General features: G+C 41.7%; 1 long non-coding RNA gene across 1 annotated transcript; it reads right to left on the reverse strand.

Annotated features, from left to right (window-relative positions):
• Positions 1-372: 372 nt before the first annotated feature.
• Positions 373-17,355, reverse strand: LOC147251411 (uncharacterized). Its single transcript, XR_015119066.1, has 3 exons — positions 17,245-17,355; positions 14,447-14,665; positions 373-2,297 (listed from the first exon to the last, which is right to left on the reverse strand). It is a non-coding gene; the product is annotated as an uncharacterized LOC147251411 (long non-coding RNA).
• Between the last annotated feature and the right edge of the window lie 5,715 nt (positions 17,356-23,070).

Raw genomic sequence — 23,070 nt, forward strand, 5'->3', positions numbered from 1 at the left:
TGAGAGAAAGAGAAAGAGCCAGTCAGGTATTTTTAGACTGAAGCTATAGCAATACCGCCTCATAGCCACCAACTGTAGACAACAGCAAAACTGCCCAGAAAAAGCCATTTACTGAATGTCAAGCATATCATCCGAGATAATCTGTGTCCTCTTTGTCCATGCATGCACAGCGATCCTGACACACTTATTATAGGTAGCATTTTAGTTTGTTTTTAGCTAAAACCTATTCTGAGCATACCAATGGACATGGAGTATGTCACATGATGCACTTCTCTTGGGCTCTTAGCTGTAACTTGTAGTTGTTGGCTAAGGGATGCCATTAGCTTCAAGCTAAATATACATGGCTGGCTCTGTCTACGTTCTGGTGTAGCGATGCCGCCGGGCAAAAATCATCTCAGTGAGCTGAAGCCACCTGTGAGTTCATGAAAAATACACTTTTTGGATGAAGTATTGCTTTAATGAAGACTTCAAACTAACCTCTGTACAATTTTACATGCACCCCATCACAAATACTGATTTTAGTTTATTTCATTGAGAGAGAAACAGTCAGTTCACTGAAGTCAAATAGTACATAAGACTCACTTTCCAAGGCCAAGTCGCTCAAGCTGAAGTTCACGGGCAAGTTTTCAGATATCATGACATTCATTTCAATGTCCAACAGTCCCTGACAATAAATATTCATCACAGTATTTCCTTTCTTTCCATTGTATTCATTCAGTGTTGCAGGCTCCTTCTGCTGCATATATGGTGAAATATTCTATCAAACATGGAAGAGCACATGTCTACTGGAGGGTCAAGGTTGGTATACATTTGCAGCGTGTTGTTTAATGATGATTTCTGGGGTCGGACTTCGACAGCCTGCTCCATCTTTTCTCTGACCACTTACTGATTGATCAATGAATTTCACCGCCGTCTGTGCAAGAATAAAGATGCCGTAGTTTTCAATAAACACAGGAAATAAACAATAAAACCACACTTGTCCAAAAAAAAAAAGATCTCGTGCATAAAACTGAACTCAAAATTACAATGTTTTTTTTTTTTGTCTTAAGAACATTGTTTGAGACCTTTACTTTAAAAGGTAAATATCATTGGCTACCTTTCTATCTCAACTCCACTTGCCTTCATCAGACTAAAGCACTGATGAGCTGATCGTAAAAGGAGAGGTGGAAAAACTGAGAATCATCACTGCATCATGATACAAAACTTAGCCAAGCCACTATTTTTATTCACTGGATTATTAACTAAATAGCAACCTACGAAATACAGAAGCAGAAGGTTTACAGAGTCACAGCTGTAGTACTTTTACTTCAAGTAGATACTCCAAGCATCTCTTGTTTAACGGCTACAGTTACTGCTGGGGATCTTTATCAAATATTGCTAGCACCATCGTTCAAGCAAACCTCTCCGCTCATGAGTGAAAAAATAAAATATTCAATCAAATTTAGCAAAAATATCAAATCAAAATTCATCAAGGCTTAGAAAAGATATAGCTTTTGCAGAGATTAATGCTCCAGTATGCCTGCCACAGGAAGCTAGACACAGGGACTAGTGGACTGTTGTCATGCAGACATGAACAATGAGTGATGATGGATGTGGTGCACCGGCTGTGGTAACAGGAGCAAAAACATTGCGTGGGGAAAAAAAAGTAAATTAAATATATTAAAGATTGTAAAATCCATAATAGAACATGGCCACTGCAAGAAGAAAAGGATCACTTGAAATTTCACAGGATTCTTGAGATAAAGATTGGACAGGAATGGTGTGCAGCAACAGCAGAAATCACACAGTATCCACAAAACATGTTTTGACGAATACAGTGATAGTTTTTAACAGTGTAATCTTCAAAATGACAAAGCAGAAGACGGCAATGGTTTAATCAGCATTAGTGAAATTGGTTGAGTGGACTTAAAAATGCCTTATACCCATTAATCGTTAACCGTGGCAGCAAAAGCAACATCCCATCCACTGACACAAAGTTACAGAAACTGTTCTCTCGTCCTCTCCCTCCCTCTCTCTCTCTCTCTCTTCCTCAAAACAACTGCCATTACAGAGATGAGACGACAAAATCTGTAAGCCAGATGAGAAAACTACCTACAAATGAGGGCCCTTTAAACAGTTTTTAAGAATGGGCCTCCCTGATTTGAACAGAAGCTCACATCAACGGCCTTTCTGGGGTGCAAACGTCCTGCTCCATGGACCCCAGAGTCTATCCTGTCCAATCGTGCTTCTGAGACACATCTCCATCCTCCTTGGTGGACTGAAGCCCCTCTCTGACTGATCTGAGTTGTGATGGCTATCTGTGAAAAGATTTAGAAAAAGTGATGAGAAAGTGGATAGAAAGTTGATAATCCACCTTGTTCTTGCTACTGCCGCCATCATCCGAGTTCTCAGGACATCTTCAGATTCTGGTAAATTATTTACACAATAATTTTCTCATCAAAATCACATAAAAGAGGGAGGATTTAGACCTGCTAGCCCATTCGTACCAGCTGTCGCCGTTTGTAATGTCATTTTTATGTTTGTACTTAGACCAGAGTAACCCAGCCCTTCCTCCACCACTGAGGTTCAGCGTTTGAACTTGCAGAAAGAACAGCTAGAGTTTGTGCGAAGATGACGTGATGAAACTCTGTTTATATGCTAAATGTCTGACAGGCTGTTTCTGAGGTGAGGAGCTCAGCAGGTGCTCAAAAATTGCACTTCATCGCGTAGTTTGGTGCAAAGTGCAGCATCCCTCTGATGAAGCATAATTAAAACACCTTTGTTATTGTTGCTGGAACATTAAAACAGCCAAAATGGTAATTCCACTAGATAAGGCTTCAGCAGGGCTTCAAAACCAGACAACACAGGTGTGGCATCAACTACATGAGCGACTAGTTAACCACATGACCTGCATAATTCAATTGCATGTGAGTGGAATGACACAATGAATACACAGCAGAACAAGAGTTGACAAAACAAGACAACAGACTCGATGTACGTGAGTGAAGGGATTCTCAGGCTTCTAAAATTCTTCCACACCTGAACAAGACAAACCTGCGTGACAAAAGCACGACTTTAATTAGTGGATGTGAGAGGATGTACGCCATACCACATGTGACAGCACCATGTTTTCGCAGTCTTCAGCAGCTTGTGTGATATGGATGTGCATATCTGCTGTATGCTTGTTGTTGTGTTGTATGTTGTGTTGTGGCTGCAGCACGGGCGACTGGCCCAGAACAAATTTCTCACTTTGAGAGACAATAAAATTTATCTTGAATCTTGAATTAATAGAGGATGACGACGTTTTGTACATTTGTTGCATTTCAAAAGTGTCTCACTGCGCTATTGTGATCTAAAAAGTCGATTACGGAAACGTGGGTATGTTCGGAGCTTGTTGCAACATGAGGCGACGCACTGACGGTAATTGGATAGAGGTGTCTGTCAGGGAGAGAGAGATGGAGCCCATCTTGTGCTCATAATCTGGAACTATCTCAAATCTCGATTTCCTCAATCTGAAAACATTTGAGCCAGCGGGCCTGTGACCACAGACTAAAACACATTGATGTAACAGTTTTTCACTAGCGAGCTATCTTAACTTGCTTACTGTAAACATGCCGCTAAAAAGGTTTTACAATAAGCAAAAATCAATTGGATTTGACATAGAAATACGAATAAATAGGCGTGTGGTCATTTTTTGCCATTGTTGAACTACAGTGGGAATTAAAGTAATTTAAAAATCATGTTGACAAATATATACAGTAGGCTTCACATGTTTTGTCATGGATTTCATTAATCTTTGACTTATTTTGATTGTTACTGTTTAGGTCAAACCTACTTGTGGTTGTCTCATGTTTTTCATTCAGTTCACCTGCCAGGGTTTTAGCCAGGTTAAGTGTTTCATTGGCACTGCTTATCTAGATGAGGCCACACCTTTGTTATCTGATGTTAGCCCTGATGATCCTGATGATGATGATGATGATGACCGACTTTGTTTGAAACCTGTTGGTAAACATGATCACACCACCATGATGAAGGCTTTATAATAACCACGGTCAAGTTTATCTAGAACACCAGGCTTGCTGCTCAGCTACAGTTTAGAGCACAGAGCGACTAGACATCTCAATTCACTCCTATTTTTACACAATTCTATCAGTTTCAAAGGCATATATGATCGTTCATATACCAGAGGAGCGGACCATTACTGGCCTTGGCTGAGGTCCTCGAGTTTAACATGCATCAAGAGCGATGCACAACAAGAGAATACAACTGCTGTCTGACTTCTACAATATAAAACACTGAAGGTTCCAAAGGTTAAATTATTGATATGAGAGATTTAAAAAGTTTAATAAGTAGATGTGAGGTGATGATCCACTAGAAAGAGGAACTCTGCTGGAGTCGTTGGAACTCCAGAAAATACTGTGACACAGAGCCGACTTCGGCTGATATTAACACAAAAACAAGCACTTGCCTGTCACTAATTAACTTGAAGAGATCACTAAAGCTGATGAAACCTGCTGCAGTGACAGTTTGTCATTGTAATCTGTGCTGGATAAAAACGACAAACTGCCAGGGAGTTGGAGAACATTCAGCCAGCAAAGAGAGAATCTGAGTCATAGTTTAGCCTGATAAGCTTTCCACCAATCAGGATGTCACAGTTCAGACTCACGCCAGCATTCTCAGATAACTTCTCACAATCACGTTCTAATTTTCACCCCCACCAAGTGGCCAAGTGGGACTGAAAGTCGACATTGAGAGCTGATGAACCGCAGGGGTTCAGCACTGCAGCTGCAGCAGACAGAAGTGGAAAAGAAAACGACCACAAAAAAAAAAAACACTGTCCAAACTTTTGACAAAAGAACAGAATTTTGATCACTTTAGCTGATATTGATCTGTTAAAAATGAAGAATGGGACATCAGGACAACAAAGGCAGAAGGAAAAGTTCTCAAAAAAAAAAAATCAAGATAAATAGATGAAAAACAATGTCTTGAAAGCTTTTTTAAAACTTTGGAAAAATACTTTTTACTTTTTGCACAGTCTAACAGTTAAAAACTTCTACCAATGTACCAACTTCACCACAAACAATATGTTCCATTGTTGGCAGCTTACGGTCAGTTTCCAAAGCTGTTATTTAAATCAGACAAAAAGCTGTTTCTGTGCAGACTGTGCACCAATGAATTGTACTGTCAAACACGTCCCCATGGTATTTTGATCACTGAGCAGCTGCAGGTGGAGCAGACTGAGATATTCAGGGTACCTGAACTTCTCAGCCCTGCCAATTACTTAAAAACAAAATAAAGCATGGTTGGAGGGATGTGAGATGGAGGAATATTAGAGCAGCAGCAGTGAAGCTCATTTTGGAGAGGGGAGAGGACAAGGACAACGTGTTACATTGACCAAATCTCTGAGCAAATTACGTGTTGAGAGAAAGCAGCAGTTAGGAGTCCAGTGAGGCCTCTGAGGACGGCCAGCTGTCATGGCGAGGGGTGCTACGGAGAGAGAGAAAATCAATGGCAGTAATTGCTCTATAACGCTCCCGCCATGGAGTTGGGGGGGGGGGACACGATGATATGCGTTCACTCAAAAGCTATCAGCATTTCAGGATTTTTTTTTTTTTTTTTAACATCACAACTACAACCTTTACTTCTTCACGAAACCGTTTGGCTTTACTTTTACTTTGTTACTGGCGAGTGTGTTAATGTTTCTCTGCCGTCTCTGCCACCAGTCACCCTGATTTACTTAGGAGCCAGGAGGAATGGTATCCTAGCAACAGAGGCAGATATGCCTACTTTGTTTGTTCTTTCCCACAATGTGTGTTTGTGTGTGTGTGTGTGTGTGTGTGTGTGTACATGAGCTTCCCTATAGAAACTGACTGTTGGGATGCAAAGCGTCACCTCGCCGCTGCCTGTAATGGCTCTGAATGTATCAGAAAGGAAGCTGTTTGCATGGTGCCCTCCACTGTTACCAATGGCTGTGATAATGCTGTCAGACAAGGTTTAGTGAGCCCATTCCTCTGTCTCATGATGTTTACATACTAACTTTAAGGAGGGCTCCACGGTCCTGCGTGCCAATTCGGATTCAATCCTACAACGAACCGCCCCCTTAAGTGAGGTCACCAGAGGAAGGATGCCTGCTGACCTTTTACAGAACATTTCAACATTCCCAGTGGGGATGATTTAAATCCATTGAGCAAGACTTTCAGAATCTAATTTCCAACAAGTGGATCTAATAAAGTGTGAAAGAATGGATGGAAGGAGTCCAGCAGTCCTGCGAGGGATGCTGTGTCCTTTTCATTGGATCTAATTGAATTACAGATCTGCCCCTTGGAAAATCTTAAGCTCTGAAAGAAGTGCCCCAATGTTTCACATAAGCTTCCTTTTGACATGATTTATAGCGTTAATAGCTAACCTCATGGGGGATTCCGTAAACAGCTGCAGCTTTGGTAAATTCTGTAGAAGATTTACAAGCGAGATAGAAATGATGATGAAAGTTGAAGTATGGAGTGAGGAGTGAATTTGCAAAACCTGTAAACATTTTTTTACTTACAGTCTAACTAGAAACATATGAAATAATTTAGTTAGCATTCACAGGATATGTCAAATAAGGAGATGTGTCATTTGCGGGAAAGCCGTAACAAAGCAGAGAGCCTGAATCATGAACCCGTGGAACATATTCCTACGCCAAAAAATGACCACAACTACCGTGTGTTCAGAGTGACCAGTGTTGGTGTGTCTGACACAGATATGTCAGTGAGAGCCACAAATCCTCAAAGGAAGGAAGTTTGAATGGCTGTAACTACAAAATGTCCAAACAATGTTCATGTTTTTTTTGTTTTCAGTTTCCAAACGTTATTGTTTTTCCCTCTTAACCACGATTACAATCAAAATTTGTACTTGTATCTCTACATTTTCCTGAACCAAGCTGTTAGTTTTACAACCAAACAAAACGCAGTGATGAACAGTTTTGGCCGGCGTGATGCCGTCCTGCCAGTAGAGGCACCAGATCAGAGCGACATTTCATAGCGTGCGTTCTGGAGGGAAATGCAAAAGTCTGAATGTTTTGTTCAAATATAACATTTGTAGTCCACCATCAATCGGCTTGTTTATCCCTTTTATCAATGGCTTTGCAAAGGAGGTCATTTACCAGATGCCAAACAGAATCTTAACGATCACGTGTAGCTTCTCTTGTTTATATTGATTGAAGCAGGGGGAGGGAAACCATAGAAACCTGTTTGTAAATAGCAACCAAGACAAACTTGGCTGCCTATACTTAATTTAATGGCAGCTGTGCGGTGTTGACATTAAATAAAGTTGGTTAAGGATCAAAAACCACTCATCCCTCATTGTTCCATTCGCCTGAGCAAACCATGCCCTTCTTCCTCTTGAGCTACAAGTGGTTGGCGTTTGCACCCCACAGACACCGGTCATCCCAGGTTATTTCTGAATGGATCCTACACGTTCTCCCTATGGACTTTCACGAGGAGCTCCGGTTTCCTCCCACCAACTTTTTCTCTTTTGTTTTAATCATGGGAACCACGGGGAGGATGTTGAAGCTGGTTCTCTCCAAGACATGACCTCAGGTTACCAGACACTTAACTTGACCCCCATTCAACCTCACACATCCCCGCATCCATGACCCGTATTCTTCACTTCCCCTGAACCCTGGCCAATCAAAATAGAGCTACTTTTACACCGGCGTGCTTTCTTAATGAACCCCTGATCTCATCAGCAGTGAACAATGAACACTATTTTTTGATTTTGCCAGTTCTTAAACTCTTTCTAAAGATCATTTTGAGGGTAAAAAAAAAAAAAGTTACAGCAGCATTAAAAAACAGCCTGCAGGCTTCTGTAATCACATGGGCTGGTTAGTTTCTGTCTTCAGGGCCACCTACTCCCCTTCCCCAACACCAAGTTTGTCCTTATAATTGAAATAGGGTGAAGAAATGTAATTTGAGATTATGGTTATCTTCATGGTGATTAATCTCACAGATAAAGGGGATCACATGGTTGATGCCTGCGATAAGAGGCCGCTTACAGAAGGATCCCATGTTTGTGCTCCTGTGTAACACTTTCACACACAAACACTCGTGGTTATCTCACTTAAAATGTAACAGGGGTATGCTGAGTAGGATTGCTAACATCTGTTCTTGTTAAATTGCAAAGAAGTTTTATTGATCTGGTGCAGGGGCCTGCATTTCTTCACAATTTACTGCTGTGAGAGGAAAAAGCAGAGGGAGTGGGCTTTTAAAGAGGATCACTAGTTCAGGTAGTTAATGCCCATGTCTCTTTTTCCCTCTTGAATTTACCAGGAGGGGCATGCGAAGGGAATTCAAATGAAAACAGCCTCCTCCTCCTCTATAGTGCAGTCACCAAGGTCTGGGAGCTTTGTGTGATTTAAGGAGGATTGTGCAAGGGCCAAATTGGCTGCAGATGGGTAGGGGGTCTGCAGCTTCATAACCTCACAGCTTATACGTATGGATTATTTGAGGTAAGAGTGCCATAAATTACACATGGGAGCTTTCTTATACTCTGACCTGGCAACCTCAACCCGGCTGGTGTAATGGGATAGCTTGTGCAGCCGCTGGTTTCAATTAAGGAATGCTGGCCTGGTCATATCATTCCTCCACCAGCAGGCTCAATGCCGACTCCTAAACAGGAGCAATGCATATAAAATAGGTGCTTCACTCTAGGATTTGGTTGATGAGGCTTGGCTGCCCGTTCTTGTATTGATTGTACGTTTATGTCATCCTTAAGGAGATAAGAGGAGAGAAAAAAGTGCCGTGAGCAACATTTGACCTGCTACTTTTTCTTTAAAGCATGAATTTGCATAATGTTGATTATTTCATTATTTGCTCCACCAAGAAGGTCATGTTATCAGAGGGGCTGCTTTGTCTTGCAGGAGGATTACGCTAAACGCATTATGGGGCAGATTAGTCATAGCGCCACCTAGTGGCAAAAGGGAATTACATGTGGGTTGTTTTTATTTTCACACTTTCATCTCCTTCTAGTGGGTCGATGAGAATCATCTCATATCTGATGAGATTCGCCTGAAGAACAACATGATGGGACAGGAAAGCATGGTGAGGTGACACAGCTTTACTGAAACCACAAAACTGTGATTTAATTTGATTCGATTTCTCTGTATTGTCAATTATATTTGTCTGAAAATTTGTCTTGTATCCGAGAGATACACCATTCTCCTCGAAAAAAATGTAACAACATGGAACCAAACCGCAAAATGAATACTTTTTTTTTTTTACTGATTTAACTTGTTTGGTCCAAGCTTTTCCCAACTTTCCACATTTAATGAGAGTTCTGGCCTAAATACATTTGCAAGCTGAGTTGAAGTCAGAATCATAGCGCCACCTAGGGGTTAAAGGAAGTATGCCTGATGTAACAAACAGGGCCCTTTTTGATTTGCAAAAAGTGACTTCTAATGCATTCATGCAACTGGGATGTAGTCGGGTTCTCAAATTTGTTCAATTTAACAAAAAACAGACAAGAGGAAAAATCGTATTGCCAATGTAAACTAATGGAAGTAAAGCGCACGGTTTTGTTTTTGATGTGGGTCCTGGATGTCAGCACCAGCCGCTCCTCATCAGTGGCTTTCCTGTTAAAATGAATGAAAGTTATTTTTTTGACCAAAAACTCTTGCTATGAACAGACTTTTTATTTGGCTAAAATTAATTTCCGAAGTAGTTTTACTTGAAAAACTAAATTCCCTCCTTTTGAAATAAATGAACTCATTATCAGTTAATCTCAAATCACACACCCAAGATAAAGACTAATGTGGAGCAACAAGAGCCTCACTTTTACAAACACCCAATCTTATCAGGGAGTTTCAGAGGCAGCCAATGTTCCTAGTGTGAACTGTGAGCGAGCAATAAATCACTGGACCCTTCTACCTCGGGTCTGAGCATGCCAGGAAACAGTTGTTTCCTTAAATTCTCCTCAGTCTTATTCAGAGAATACAAACTTTCACTCGCTGCCAATAGCTACACTTCACAACATGGAACCAGGAATTCATCGTTTAGTCGGAAAGTAAATATTTGCAGCAAAGTGATGAAAAGGTTACTGTGAAAGGTTGACGTACAGGAGGGAGACAGCGGCAATAACTCCGCAAGCTGAGAGCAAACTTCTCGTAGGTTATTGCAGTTTTTATAGCAATGTTTGCTCTATTGGCATTTCTCAGGGTTAATTCAAAACAGCTTGTTTACCTCTCAGAACCATTATTTGTTTTTAGCACTTTGGCAAAGTCTGACACCTCCGCTGAAAGCACGAGATGCATCATCAGAAACAACCGCGTTCCGCAAATACAAATTCAACTGAGTTTAATTCCCTGTAACCTTGATATGACACAGCCCCAAAATATGTGGTGCAGGACCACAGATCACGGCATCCTAGAAGATCAAGGTTATTGCCACCGCCGCCAAATGATTAAAACAAACAATTGAGGTTGTGTAATGCAGCAGAATCCCAACTGAGAGTCTCATCAGCGACGTCTGCTGAAGAGTGTTGAGCCCATTCTCCTTCCAATCCAAAGTGTGTGCGATTCGCTGCAACTTCTTCAGCTTTATCAGTCACAACCGTGGATGTTGTTTGTCTTTCTGGCTGAAACAACGATGCACAAAGAATGATTTTATGAGTTGTAAGTCAGTGGTCTGCAGGGTTGTTATGCAGTTATTTAAAAAAAAAACACACACACACAAAAATACTAGCACCCTGGCAGCCAAGTTGTTTCTGCAAAGCACTGATAATTATTATCTCAGTGTTTCTCAACCAGAAATGTTTCATATCAACATTCATGAAAAGAGTAATGAATGTAACATTGTTGACATTTATAGTTAGCGAGAACGTCTGTGCCAGGCTGGACGAGTAATGTTTTCATTTAAGAGCTGCATATCTTGAACCAAAGCATAACCTGACCATCATGAAAAATCCTCCCTCACCAGCACATTTTGTTTTGAGATCTGCTGTATGTGAATTTAATTCCACTGTTGGCTTCAGAATCAAATGGCATCTCTTTGACGTACGTGGAGATTGAGGGAACAGCTCCAAGGTCAGAAGAAACGCACAATTCAAAGTTTTTTATTTGTTGGCTGCAGAGTTTATTCCATTTGAGCACGTAAAATAAATCCAACCTAGTTTCCAGAAAACTAAACAATCTCTTATCCTCTGTTTGAGAGACTGTGATTGGGAATTTGGGGTAATATAGCATGTTACAAACTTCTCTAATCAATATCTGACTGCGTATTCTCAGTTCTTGTTATGAAGACACAGGTCAATTTAATAAAAAAAACATCTACGTGTCGAAATGAGAGTTAATTTGATGGAGATCAGGTGTAAGATCTTTCTTTTATTGGAGAAAATATTTAGGTTGCAGTGTCACGGCTCCCTTTTCCCAGCCAGTGCACCGGGGATTTCTTCCTTTGCATAACAGGCCAAATGCATGGGTTTGTGTGTGTGTGTGTGTGTGTGTGTGTGTGATCTGACTGCTAGGATAGCAGGTAATGATTGTAAGAGATGTCTCAATAACAAACAAGGGCTTCATGTAACTTTCGCTTGGATTATGCCACATTCTTCACCCTGGCGATTGAGCCTGCGTGAGTGATTACGCCGCAACACCGGAATGTGCCGCCCTGCCATCAACATCTCCTTGTCCGGAGTTGGAAAAATTAGGAGAAAACAAAGCAGCTCAAGCGCCATGAGGACTAGTTGTTGTTTCACTGATGCATATAACAGCTGAAATCATAGCTGACCTTTGTGTCTGGCTACAGAAATCTCTCAGTGGGCAGAGCAAACATGCGCTCCAGGTGTGAGTGCAAAAGCAAAATTAAGACTGCATTTGTTTTTGTTTTTTTGTTTTTTTTGGGCAGAACAAATTGTTTGCATTTGAACAGCAATGCATGTGAGCTGTAAGAATAGCAGGAAGTTTCATCTGAGTGATCATCTATGGAAACACAACACGCTCTGCTACACCCAGCGACATGCTAGCCAATTGCAATCAATGTTGAGAAAGTAATCAGTACTTGATTAGATGTAGTGCTCCTCATATTGATCCCCGTCTGCAGCGGGAGACAAGTGCTCTGAATGAGAAGCGTTCGATTACCCAGTGAGGTTAAACACAGACTGTTACCGCCGGGGGGATTGCCTTGGACAACAGGAATGACAGGCAGGATTGAGATAACTGCCCGTGATCCTTGGCTGAATCAACGTTTACCCGCTTCTGCCAGCACGTCCCTGATATATCAGTGGAAAACACTGTCAGGTTTTCTTTTCCTTTATCTTTTGCTTTGCAGAAAACTCTTTGGCATTGAAATGTCTCTCTGTTTAGTGGTGTATCATCAAATCATTAAATCCAGCCAGGAATAATAAAGACTGTGGTGTTCTTCTGGAAAGAAGGATTCTCTGATATATCAAAAATATTTTTCTTTGGCTCCGGCAGTTTTTATTTTTTTATTTTTGTATTTGATGGAAATTTGTTGTCATACTTTGAGGTGTGATGGAAAGGTTCAGCAGCACATCTCTGTTGATCCCATGCGTGGATCAAAGCCTTGCTGATTTAAATAAGAGAGGGAAAGACCAAACTTCCATAAAAGGATTCTGTAGCTACCAAGAATCATGATTGGGTAAAATTTTGGATCAAGAGTTATGTATCAAATTGATCCTGTGAGCGACATCATAGGATATGCAGCGCCGTATTACTACACCTTCTTGGAAATATAACGTGAGGAGTAACACCTGTGACTCCTCCTAATGATGTTCACACCTTCATTTCCTCCTCTGTTTGAGCTCCTTCTGGCGTTCCCTTTCCTTCACTGAACGTAACCAGTTGCTCCATTCAGTGGCAACAGTTGAAAATACGCAGAACTCAACATGGCGGCATAGAAGCCCCGACACCAACTAGCGTCTCAGCAGTGTAAGTGCAGCACCACCGTCCACCGAGGAAGTCTACATGATGGACAACGTCGAAGGTCGTAGACAAGGAAGCGTCATCACGTTCACCCAAGAAAACCAACTGGCCCCTCCCTCAGAGTGAGAGCTGCACAATTGTCATCATTAAGAAACACCGATGTTAACTCATGGAAATACATGAAATAACCACAACCTCTAAACGCAGCATAATAGTGTCTCAGACTTCCATTTATATCAGGTGTCATCAAAGGTGTCCACAATGAGACGAGTCAGGATTTACAGATGAATATGAACAAAAATAAATCAACGGGTTCAGAGTGAAGAAAGGCAGTGTTTCAGTGGACGCTGATAAAAATGAGTGCAGATAAATGTTCCCTCTCAGCTTTAAGGGTTTATGCCAAAGAGAATATTAGTTCTTAGGTACACCTGAGAGCAACTCTACACTTCTAATCCGTAGGAGCTCCTGCTCTTGCAATTTCAGCACCTTGTTCACATCAGCACGCACGCACGCGCACACACACGCACACACACGCCTAACAACAGATCAGCCCATATGTCCCCTATAAGCAGAGGCCAGTCACCTCATCTGTGAGATTAGCAAAGGCAGCGAATGGTCAGAGGGGAAGAAAATGCTTTATATAGTTTGGGTTTAAGATCTGCAGTTTGTGGGGAGAAGCTGCGATGGTGTCTTGGAGGGGTGTCCACTAGCAGATCAAAGCATCCAGTGGGGGGCCATTTGGTTGTCCCTATCTTCGCCCTGCACAGGTTGTTGGTGGTTCAGATCTCTTCCTTTGTCTGCTTTCTCCTCTGGGGAATCTTTAACTGGCTGGGGTTTGATATGGCAGACGCCTAGGAAATAGTCACATCTCAGCCAGAGGGTGTGTGTGCAAGCCTTCACCCCAGCATCCAGGGAATTTTGGGGGGGGGGGGGGAGGTCTCTAGGGAGTTTGATAGAGGAGATGATTTATGTGGAATAGGATCAAAAAGAAGGATATTGGCCGAGTGGTGATTTTCACAGTGTGTGTCTGACTGGCTCAGTTTCTCTGTCTGTTTTTGTCATCATTTTTTTTTTCATCTCTTCAAACTTTTCGTCTTTGTGATCTCTTCCTCAATCCACTCCTTTTCGTCTGTGTTATTGTTCCCTTCTTTTTTTTTTGTCAGTCAAAAAAGCAGTCGGGTGGAGCTTTCAGTTTGGATCCTCCAGCTGAGGACTTGTCTACCGGCGTTAAATCAGCTTTACTTGGCTGACGGCTCACTACGAACTGTCAGTGCTTGCTTTTCTCCTCATCCGTCACCGCAGTCAGTAATCACTCTTGTCACCCTCGCTCTTACCGCCATCATCATCTTCAATCATCATCCCTATTTTGACCACTCGGTTTATTTTTCTCTCTCAAAATGCTTGGCAAATCAGAACACAGTCATTCCAGCACTATTACAGGCTGATTCTGTCATTAATGGCACAAAAAAGCAGAGAGGAGAGAAGCAGTTTCATAAGCACCTCTCCTGAGCAAAATAGTGGCTTATGTGCAAATTGTAATTTTAGCAAACACTTTACCTGCTCCACATCCACCACCTGTCGAATAATTCTTTCAAAGCAGCAGCCATGATGAGATGAGGTGTTTTTGTGTTGGCACCATGGCTGAAATGTGCATTTTTGTAGAGCTCCATTCTCTTCAGAATCAGCAACAAATGATAAATTAGCCTTCTACTGTTGCTGTGGGTGTTGTCCCGCTCATTTACAGCTTCATTTTACCTGCCAGCACGGCCCGGTTCTCTAGGAGGAGGAAACACAAAGACATTAGTTGGAATTCTGACCTGACAACCAATTTTCTTGGTCTTTAAATTTCAAATTCAAAGACAGCAGCTCTCTCCTATAGTGCTGCACATCAGTCTGCAACCCCACCCACACCAATTTTATTTGACAAAACAATCCCAACTTATCGCTGAGAATAATCCATCGTCGTACAAACTCAGTATCTATTGAGGCGTCGTCCGCAGAGGAAACTTTGTGATGTTTTTTTAAAAATTTTATTAGGGGCACAAATCTCTGTTTTCGTTGCAAATGCACAAGGACAGCAGGCGACGTGATGCACCTTCCTGCAGCTGGATTTACACCATTCCACTGTTCAGCATTCGGTGATGCTACGTAATTCTAAATATTTGCAAAGATTTACAGAAAAGGCAAGGAATTTGACATGTTTATTCAACCTCAAACACACACACACACACACTTTAGAAATAAATAATGATTATCAGCTGGTGCTGTCCGTGAGTAAAAGCGTTTCAGGCAAAAAAAAAAAAAGAATGAAAAGATTGATTTTAGTTTGACAGTAAGTGTTTGGTTCAAATGTGGCTTAACTCTGATCTTAGTTCATTTGTAATTAGGAAAAAATTTGGCTTTGAAATGATGACGTCACCTGAACCGAGCCACAGATCCACCTCGTCTGTGCCGCAACTCAGCCGCAAGCATCCCTGAACAGGTCTAAATGATCATGTGATCTAGAACATACTGTCAGAGTTTCCCTGATCATCGCGCCACCATCAGGTTTAATTAATGATTCTTTCTTAAATACACAGAGTATTTGGTAAAGCAAAAACTTTCAAGCCAAATCCAAACATTTGACATTATTCCATAAAGAGTCAGCAAAAATCTTAAATGAGTGTGAAAAATAAAATCGAAATGCTGATACTTAGCAACGTCTACGCCTCAGGAATCCAGAACAACATGTTTGGACTGAGTGACCTGTGATTCAGCAGTGACACGGAAATCAGTGGTCTGTTCGAGGTCAATCAGCGGTCCTTTTGAGCAGCAGGTGAGTTTTCCTTTTTTTTCCTTTTTTTGTTTTTTGGCCTTCAAAGTTTTGTTGCTGAGCAGCAGACACATTTAGCAGAAGAAAAATAGCAAACAGAGCAATAACACAACTGCGCCGTAACTCCCCCCTCGTGAGCAGTATATCGTTCTATTTATTACATGGTTTATTGAACCTACCCTTGAGAGGCGTTGATTTATTTTAAGTGGGCTGTAATTGTTGCTGCTGTTGTTTTCCCACCATTTTGTCCATCACATTTATATGAATTAAACTTGACAAAAGAGCAGCAAGCAGGCTACTGCACAGCCATCCTGTGTTCTCTGCTGCAGCCTATTCTCAGTAGCCGTTTGCTCACACGGGAGATAAAGGGATGACAGATCATTTGATAAGGCAGTGTTTCAGATAGATTTGGTTCAGTGGCTGCACTAACAGGTGGGAGTCATTTTCTCCACAGCGGGAGGCTTCAGCTGCACACACCAACAGTAACCGTATGAATAATGCTCTCCTGCCTCTGTGAATTCACCTGCTGATATATATCTGAGCTGGACCATCATTTGTGTTTACATCGGGGAATGTCACGGATGCATGGTGGGGGCTTTAAATCACACAGTTTATGAATATTGTGGCGGTGTGAAGATACGTCTGTTTATTGTGGAAGTTGATATCAAACAGCTCCTTTTATGCACAGGAGGGCAGGCGGTGTTTTTACGAGCTGTACCGCTCGTCTCCCTGATTAAGGATGTGTTAGACTATAAACTTTTACAGCCCAGGAATAATTGCAGGTTGTTAAATTTAGGAATATGACTTCTCTCTGAAGGGATCTAAAGAGTAAACTGGCCCTGGAGAATAAAACAGCTACATCAAGGACGTTATGGCTCAAAGCTTTGTGATTGTTTGCAGCAAAAATCCAAACATAAACTGTCCGTGAAAATGTTACATTTACAGAGAAAATCATTTATGACGTGCTGTTTAGTTAACACACACACACACACACACACACACACACACACCAAAAAATACCTATACATACTCTGCATCACACTTTTCATATATACATTTTTAATCACAATTGCTGGTAACTGATGAGCTGCTGTTTTCTACAGGCTGTTGAGGTTTTGGTTGATCTTCATTTAATCCTCATGTTAATACACTTTTTGGGAGGTGTCGTGAACTGAATGAAACATTCAATGTTCCTGCGGAAATTTCCTTCGCACATTAAGCTCAAAGGAATATAAAAAAGACCTCATAAAAAACAAAAATAAAAATATATTAAGTGTGAGTCAATGTTATATCTGTGTGACCAGAGCTTGTTAAGCAGCCGAATGCCACGCGGGACAAAAGATGAGCTTCCTGATTTCGTTAGCATCCTTATGGCCACAGTCACAGTTCCCAGAGACGTTCTGCTGCGAATGATCGGCAAAGGATGAACTGTAATGCCTGAAAAAAGAGTTGCCCTTCTCTCTTCCTCCACATTTCCCTGCACAGTACAAAGCCTGCACTCATGCAACCCCCCACAGTTCAGGTACACGCAGGAGCCACCAACCTGTCAGTCACTAGACATTTCCATGTGGATCTTTAATACTTGTAGTGCATGAAGCTGAGTGTAGCACAGTCTGCTCTGTCTCTCCCCTGCTCTGCTGCTCAGCCACACCCCTCATCAGCTCACAGCTTTCACCTGCTGCCCTCACCTGCTCACCATCTGCATTCAAGCCAGTACACAGCTTCTCTCCACTCACTCCTAGCCAGATTGTCTTCGCTCTCATGCCTGACCCTCCAGCACTCGTTCGAGGACTGTTTACCTGGTATCGACCCGACATGCCCCCGACCGTTCCGTTCCCGACTACAAGTGCTGCCTGCCCGTTCTCAGTTGCTTGTCTGCCTGTGGCCGGTTGGCTCTCAGCCTGTTCCTGCTCAACCAAGAGACCCACGTTGTCAGCTTCACCTCACCAGTTCACCTTCTCTGGTGACTCATCCCCACCGACTCCATCTCTCGGTCCGGACCCACACCCAGCCCTCCCGGGAGTTTTACTTTTAGTTCAGTTTTGGTTCTAAGTGCTGCGATTGGGTCCACCCCATACCAGTTACATAACGCACCTCCATGTCCTGAAATTAGACAGTTTCTTTTCTTAACATCAACCACTTTATTTATTAATTACTGGTTGAAGCCTAGTCAGAAATCCAAACACTGTCGTGTCTCGGGGGCATTTAAAACGATGAATCTAATATGAAAATATGAAAGGTGGTTCACTGTGAGCTTCTCCCACCAGGACTGAACCATCAACCTTGGATTCAACACAAATTTTAATAGAAAAAATGCAACATAAATAATTATTCACCTGTCACGGTGCCAGTTCGTATAAAAGCTTTTTCATAACTTTCCACAAGATGAAAAGCTTGTAAAATCCACTTATTTTAGGGGGAAAAAAAAACAAAAAAACCTGAGATGGTAGCAGTAATTGTCTCTGAGCCTTCTTCAACCGCCCCCCTGCTGAATGCTTTACTCAGTTGGAACTGAGCAGTTAAAATTCCCAAGTCTAAATGGGAACAACCTTGAACAACAGGTATTTTTAGTACCTGAGTATTTGTTTCATCATTCATGATTATTATTTGTTTCTGAAGATAATTATAAGCTACTGAAAACAATAGCATTAAAAATTATTCAAATTTGTCTGTTTTTTGGGGCCTTTTAGGTTGTGTTTTGCACACTTCAACCACCTCTAGGAGGAACTGAGTCTCTGCAACAGTAATTTTGGGGGAGTTCTGACCTGAAAAGTTTGGGTTGCCAAGTTTCATAAAACTTGTGTTAATTTTTTTGCTATTTTTTTTTCAGAGACAGATGAAAGGAACACATCAGTCTCAAAAGTCTCTTCCACTGTGACTTCTAGAGTTGAGGATGAAGCAGGAGGGCAGCAGATCCTGTGAAGGTCCTGTGGTGTGTTTGAAAGCTCCAGAGTACGTGAGTTAAGTGAACCTTGTTACGAGAATGAGGACAAACAGGAGGAAATTTAGCAACAACAACAACAAAAAAAATCACTTCAAAAAATACACAGCAGCTGCAACAGTAAATCCATCCATGTGTTGCGTTTAAACTTTTGCCATGTTACCGACTTGATAAGCATATCAGCGCCACATGAAGAATGTCCCCTGACTCCTGCTCATTTGTCTCTCTGCAGAGACACAGCTAAACAGGTTTGCCTACAAGCTGGAGGAAGTCTGCTGAGAATCACCTGGGATGCAGCCATCTGCTGGAGCACACACACCCTGAAAATCTGCTGCTCCAGCTACTTACAATCGACAAGAAACATTAAAACAGACACTTTGCATTTTCTGAATTTACTCTAAATCCAACAACAAAGAGCTTTGCTGACCTCCCCGTTGCAGAAATGACTCATCAGGTGTGTTTTCTTAATGTTGCAATAGTTTTTCAGGGCAGGTAAATATGGGTTTAATATGCTTTGTGGCGGCGCTCAGCCAACCTCATTTCATATAAATGTGACACAGGCTTTCATTTAAATGGTAAATTGACTGCATTTATATTGAGCTTTTATAGTCTGATGACCTCTTAACATACTCTACAACACATTCGCCCTATCAAACACACACACACACACACACACACACACACACTTACGCTGTTGGCAGATGTGGCGAACTGCCACTGAGCTAAGATACTGACACATTCATATGGTGAGTGTGTTTACACAGGATGTAATCAGACCATGGCCTGAATATCTCAGCCAAGGAGGTGTGTGTATGTGTGTGTGCGTGTGTGTGTGTGTCTGTGTGTGTGTAAGAAGGATATCTCAAAAATTAATGAACTGATTGTGATTAGATTTGGTAGTGTTAGGTTATTTTATGAAGTAATTACTTTGGAAGGTGATCTGGATCACATAGATTGTGAGGACTGTTTCTGGCCAGAGGCAGGATACAACCATTAGTGGGATTGTGCTCATGTGAAATGGTTGGTGTCCAGAAACCCTTAATTATCTGGGAAAAAAAAAAACTCAATCTGAGAGTTTTTACACAAGATGTTCCTTTTCATTAAGGTGTTTACATGAGTTTATTTCTTTCATGTTTCTGTGGAGGCTTCACTCCAAAGTCTGATTAATGACTAAAGCCACGCGGCCTCATTACATCTCTTCATTCCGCACCTAATTGTCAGAATGTTACCTGACAACATGCAGTTTCTGCTAACTATGCTAAACATGAGGATCTGAGACAGGATGGCAACCCTTGCTAGAAGCAGCGGCGTCAAGCAGATTGACTGCCATGTGTGGTGAGCACATGAGAGGGCAGGCACAAACTGTTGAGCTCAGAGTTTATTAAAGCAAAATAAAGAAAAGAAAAGAAGACAACTAAACTCCGAAAACAAAACAGACGAACACACACACACACACACACACACTCACACACACACACAACCCCCCCATGGGACCCTAATGGGTCCCAAAATCCAGCAGCACTTCCGAAACCATTTTCAGGTTCAAGGTTCAGGTTCTTGAAATACATGGGTTTGTCTGAACCTTGATTCTCTGCACTGAACCAGCTTGCATTCTCACCTGTATCGACTTGAACCGTTTCAGCACCACACGCCCATGCAAGATTCATTCACTTCACCAGCTCAAACTCAGTGTCACACGTATGTCACATGGGGTCATCACTCGTGCATCGCGAACGCTCATGCAGAAGGGGAGAGGGAACGAGGGGCGGACGAGATATAATCACAGTTTTTCAGAAAAGAAATGTAAAGAGAAATTAAACATCTAAAGAGATGGAACTTTATAGCAGTCGGTGAAGAGTAAAACCGAGAACATTCAACTTTTTCTCAGTGATATTGTTGGCAGTTGACAAGTCCTCGGGTCAACTGCGTACTTGTGAGAGTAAACAGGTCCACCAAGTTGCAGCATGAATGAGCTCATCACTGACGCGAAAACATGTGACATAATTATGTCCCCATTACCTAACAAAAGGCTGAACCTGAAATATTGCCTATTTTTTTCTCAGCAGCTCTCCACAAACTCCCTATTGATTCAAAGAGGGACCACACCAACTAAAGAAGAACTTTTTAAAATTATTATTACCACTAACAGACATCTCAAAGATGCCTGATATTTTCTTGGTGGAAATATCTCTGGGTGATCGTTCATCCTTATTCAAAGGTCCTTATTTGACCTTTAGGGAAATGCCAGGAAGCAACACCTTCTCTTTAAAAGACATCCTCATTTTTAAGTCTGTCTGCCATTACCAAGCTCCCAGAGAAGCAAGAAAGAACTCATAAAACAACACTACATACTCTACATTGTCACCAGTTCATCCTCGATCTTGCTGTTGGTCTTTTTACGACTTCATGCGCATCGGAAGTTTCTTTTTTCCGATACTCAGGAAGTACAGTGGGGATGTGAGCTCTAGTGGTAAACTTCTAAGTTGTTGCAGATTGGAATTTCTGTTGTGATGCAGAGGAACAAACATAAAGATGGACACTACAAGGATGTCCATTAGTGTCTAAATCCTCAAGCCATGTGTGCCGGTCAACCCATCATGGCGAGGTGGATGAACGTAGGAGCTGCACAGAAAATGATCTTACACCTTATCAGTTATTTGTTCATTCTTAGACGTGAGAAAGCGGACCCCGAAATCCTCCTTAGGTCAGACATCGGAATGATGACTGACGTACCGATCCAGATTCCATTCCATAGTTCGGTTGGGAAGAGAGAGACAACTATAACAGGGATTTAAATCTATAAGAAGACCCTTTGTTTCAGTTGCTATTTTGGCAGATGTGTATAGAATCACATAGGAACTGGAAAAATGTGGATCACTGTTCAATTTTCATGTCTGTCAGTCAGTCTCTTTTGGACTGTTTGCCAGGTCAAGGGAAGCACACTTCCACAGACTGGATGTGTAAAAGGGCAACAGCAGTGGCGTGTTTTCACCTTCATCTGTGACATCATAATTGCCTCTCAAACACACCTCGCTTATATTCAAATCAGCTGCTCTAAATTCTTCGAACAGTAAAGGGACAAAAAAAACAACCCCAAACTAAATTGTTGCTCAGCTTGTCACCAACAGGAAAGAGCAGCGTTTAAAAAAACATGCAGACACATATTTATCCACACCCTTTCTGATCACTGGTAAAAGCCAGAATACATACATGATTATTCTATCGACCATCAATGTATCAATTTGTTCAAGGGTCCATCGATAATTCAAATCAGTCACAGAATAACAACACAAGGTTGGAAATTTAATTTGAAGAGTGGGTGGTGGGTACATCAGTTTTAGTCCAGGTTTCCTCCTGCAGAAAATGTAGAAAACACATTTCCTGAAATTCTACACAAAACTGGTCGCTATAGCAGTGTTTCCATTTGATCATGGAGGAAACTTTAAGCCAACTTTGTCACGAAATGTCACAAAAAGTATGAAATTAGCTGAATTTCCATCAATTGAGAAGAGGCGAGTAAAGACAACTGCAGCTGAAGCCAAAAGTGATGTCAGCAAATGTCAATCCTACGGCTACACCTTTCATTGTCTTTACATAATGACACGAATTTAAAAAAAGAAATAATAGCAATGCATTTTCAAGAAGCCAGAAGTCTCAAATCAGCCTTATAACAACCTGCCTTATCACTGTACCAGCCAGTCTTTCAGTATTCTTTATAGAATTGATACTGTTTTGTCTTTTTGTTTACTTACTATCATTTGTCCTTTATAGTAGTCGAGCAAACATTAATAGAAATATATGAAATGACCACAACCTCTGGGGCTGGCACGACAGTTTTAATATGCCTTTTCATTATGAAACGCTGTAATCAGGGTGTATCGGTTGTGCTCCCAACAGTTCAATTTTCTTCTAAAATAACTGTGTTGTGATTGAACTCACAGCTATTCACTCGATTTCCTTTTGTTCTAATTTCCTCATCGCGGAGAAGTATTTGTGAAGTTAGGATCTTCCCTTCCAGAACTGGTGAAGGCCCAGTTTAACTTGGCCATCATGTAACCACCCTTCCATTTAATGACTTACACGTAAGAGGAAGGAGATGAGGAGTTCACACCTCCACCCATGCGATGAAATGTCAACAGATATGGATTCCTTCTCAAGTCTCATCAGTTGTTTCTCATTCTACCACATTCCATCACAGCCCGTCCTCGACTTTCTGAGTTGATAGAAGATCCAGCGCCGGTTTTATCCACGCCTCCTGAGTGGAGGTAAATTCTGCATTGTTGTCATATTCTGTGTGACTGTTTCAGCTGAGCCCACTGGCACAGAGATTGTTCCTTGATAGTGCTGTTTTCTCTGCTGGCTACAATCCACCAGAGGATGTTATAAAAGTGAACACCTATCCTGTGCGTAGCTGGGCTTCCTCCAATG

The sequence above is a fragment of the Aulostomus chinensis genome, chromosome 13 (genome assembly GCF_037954235.1).
Source record: "Aulostomus chinensis isolate RoL2024-O1b breed Wild chromosome 13, RoL_Achi_v1.0, whole genome shotgun sequence".
Lineage (NCBI taxonomy): Eukaryota > Metazoa > Chordata > Actinopteri > Syngnathiformes > Aulostomidae > Aulostomus > Aulostomus chinensis.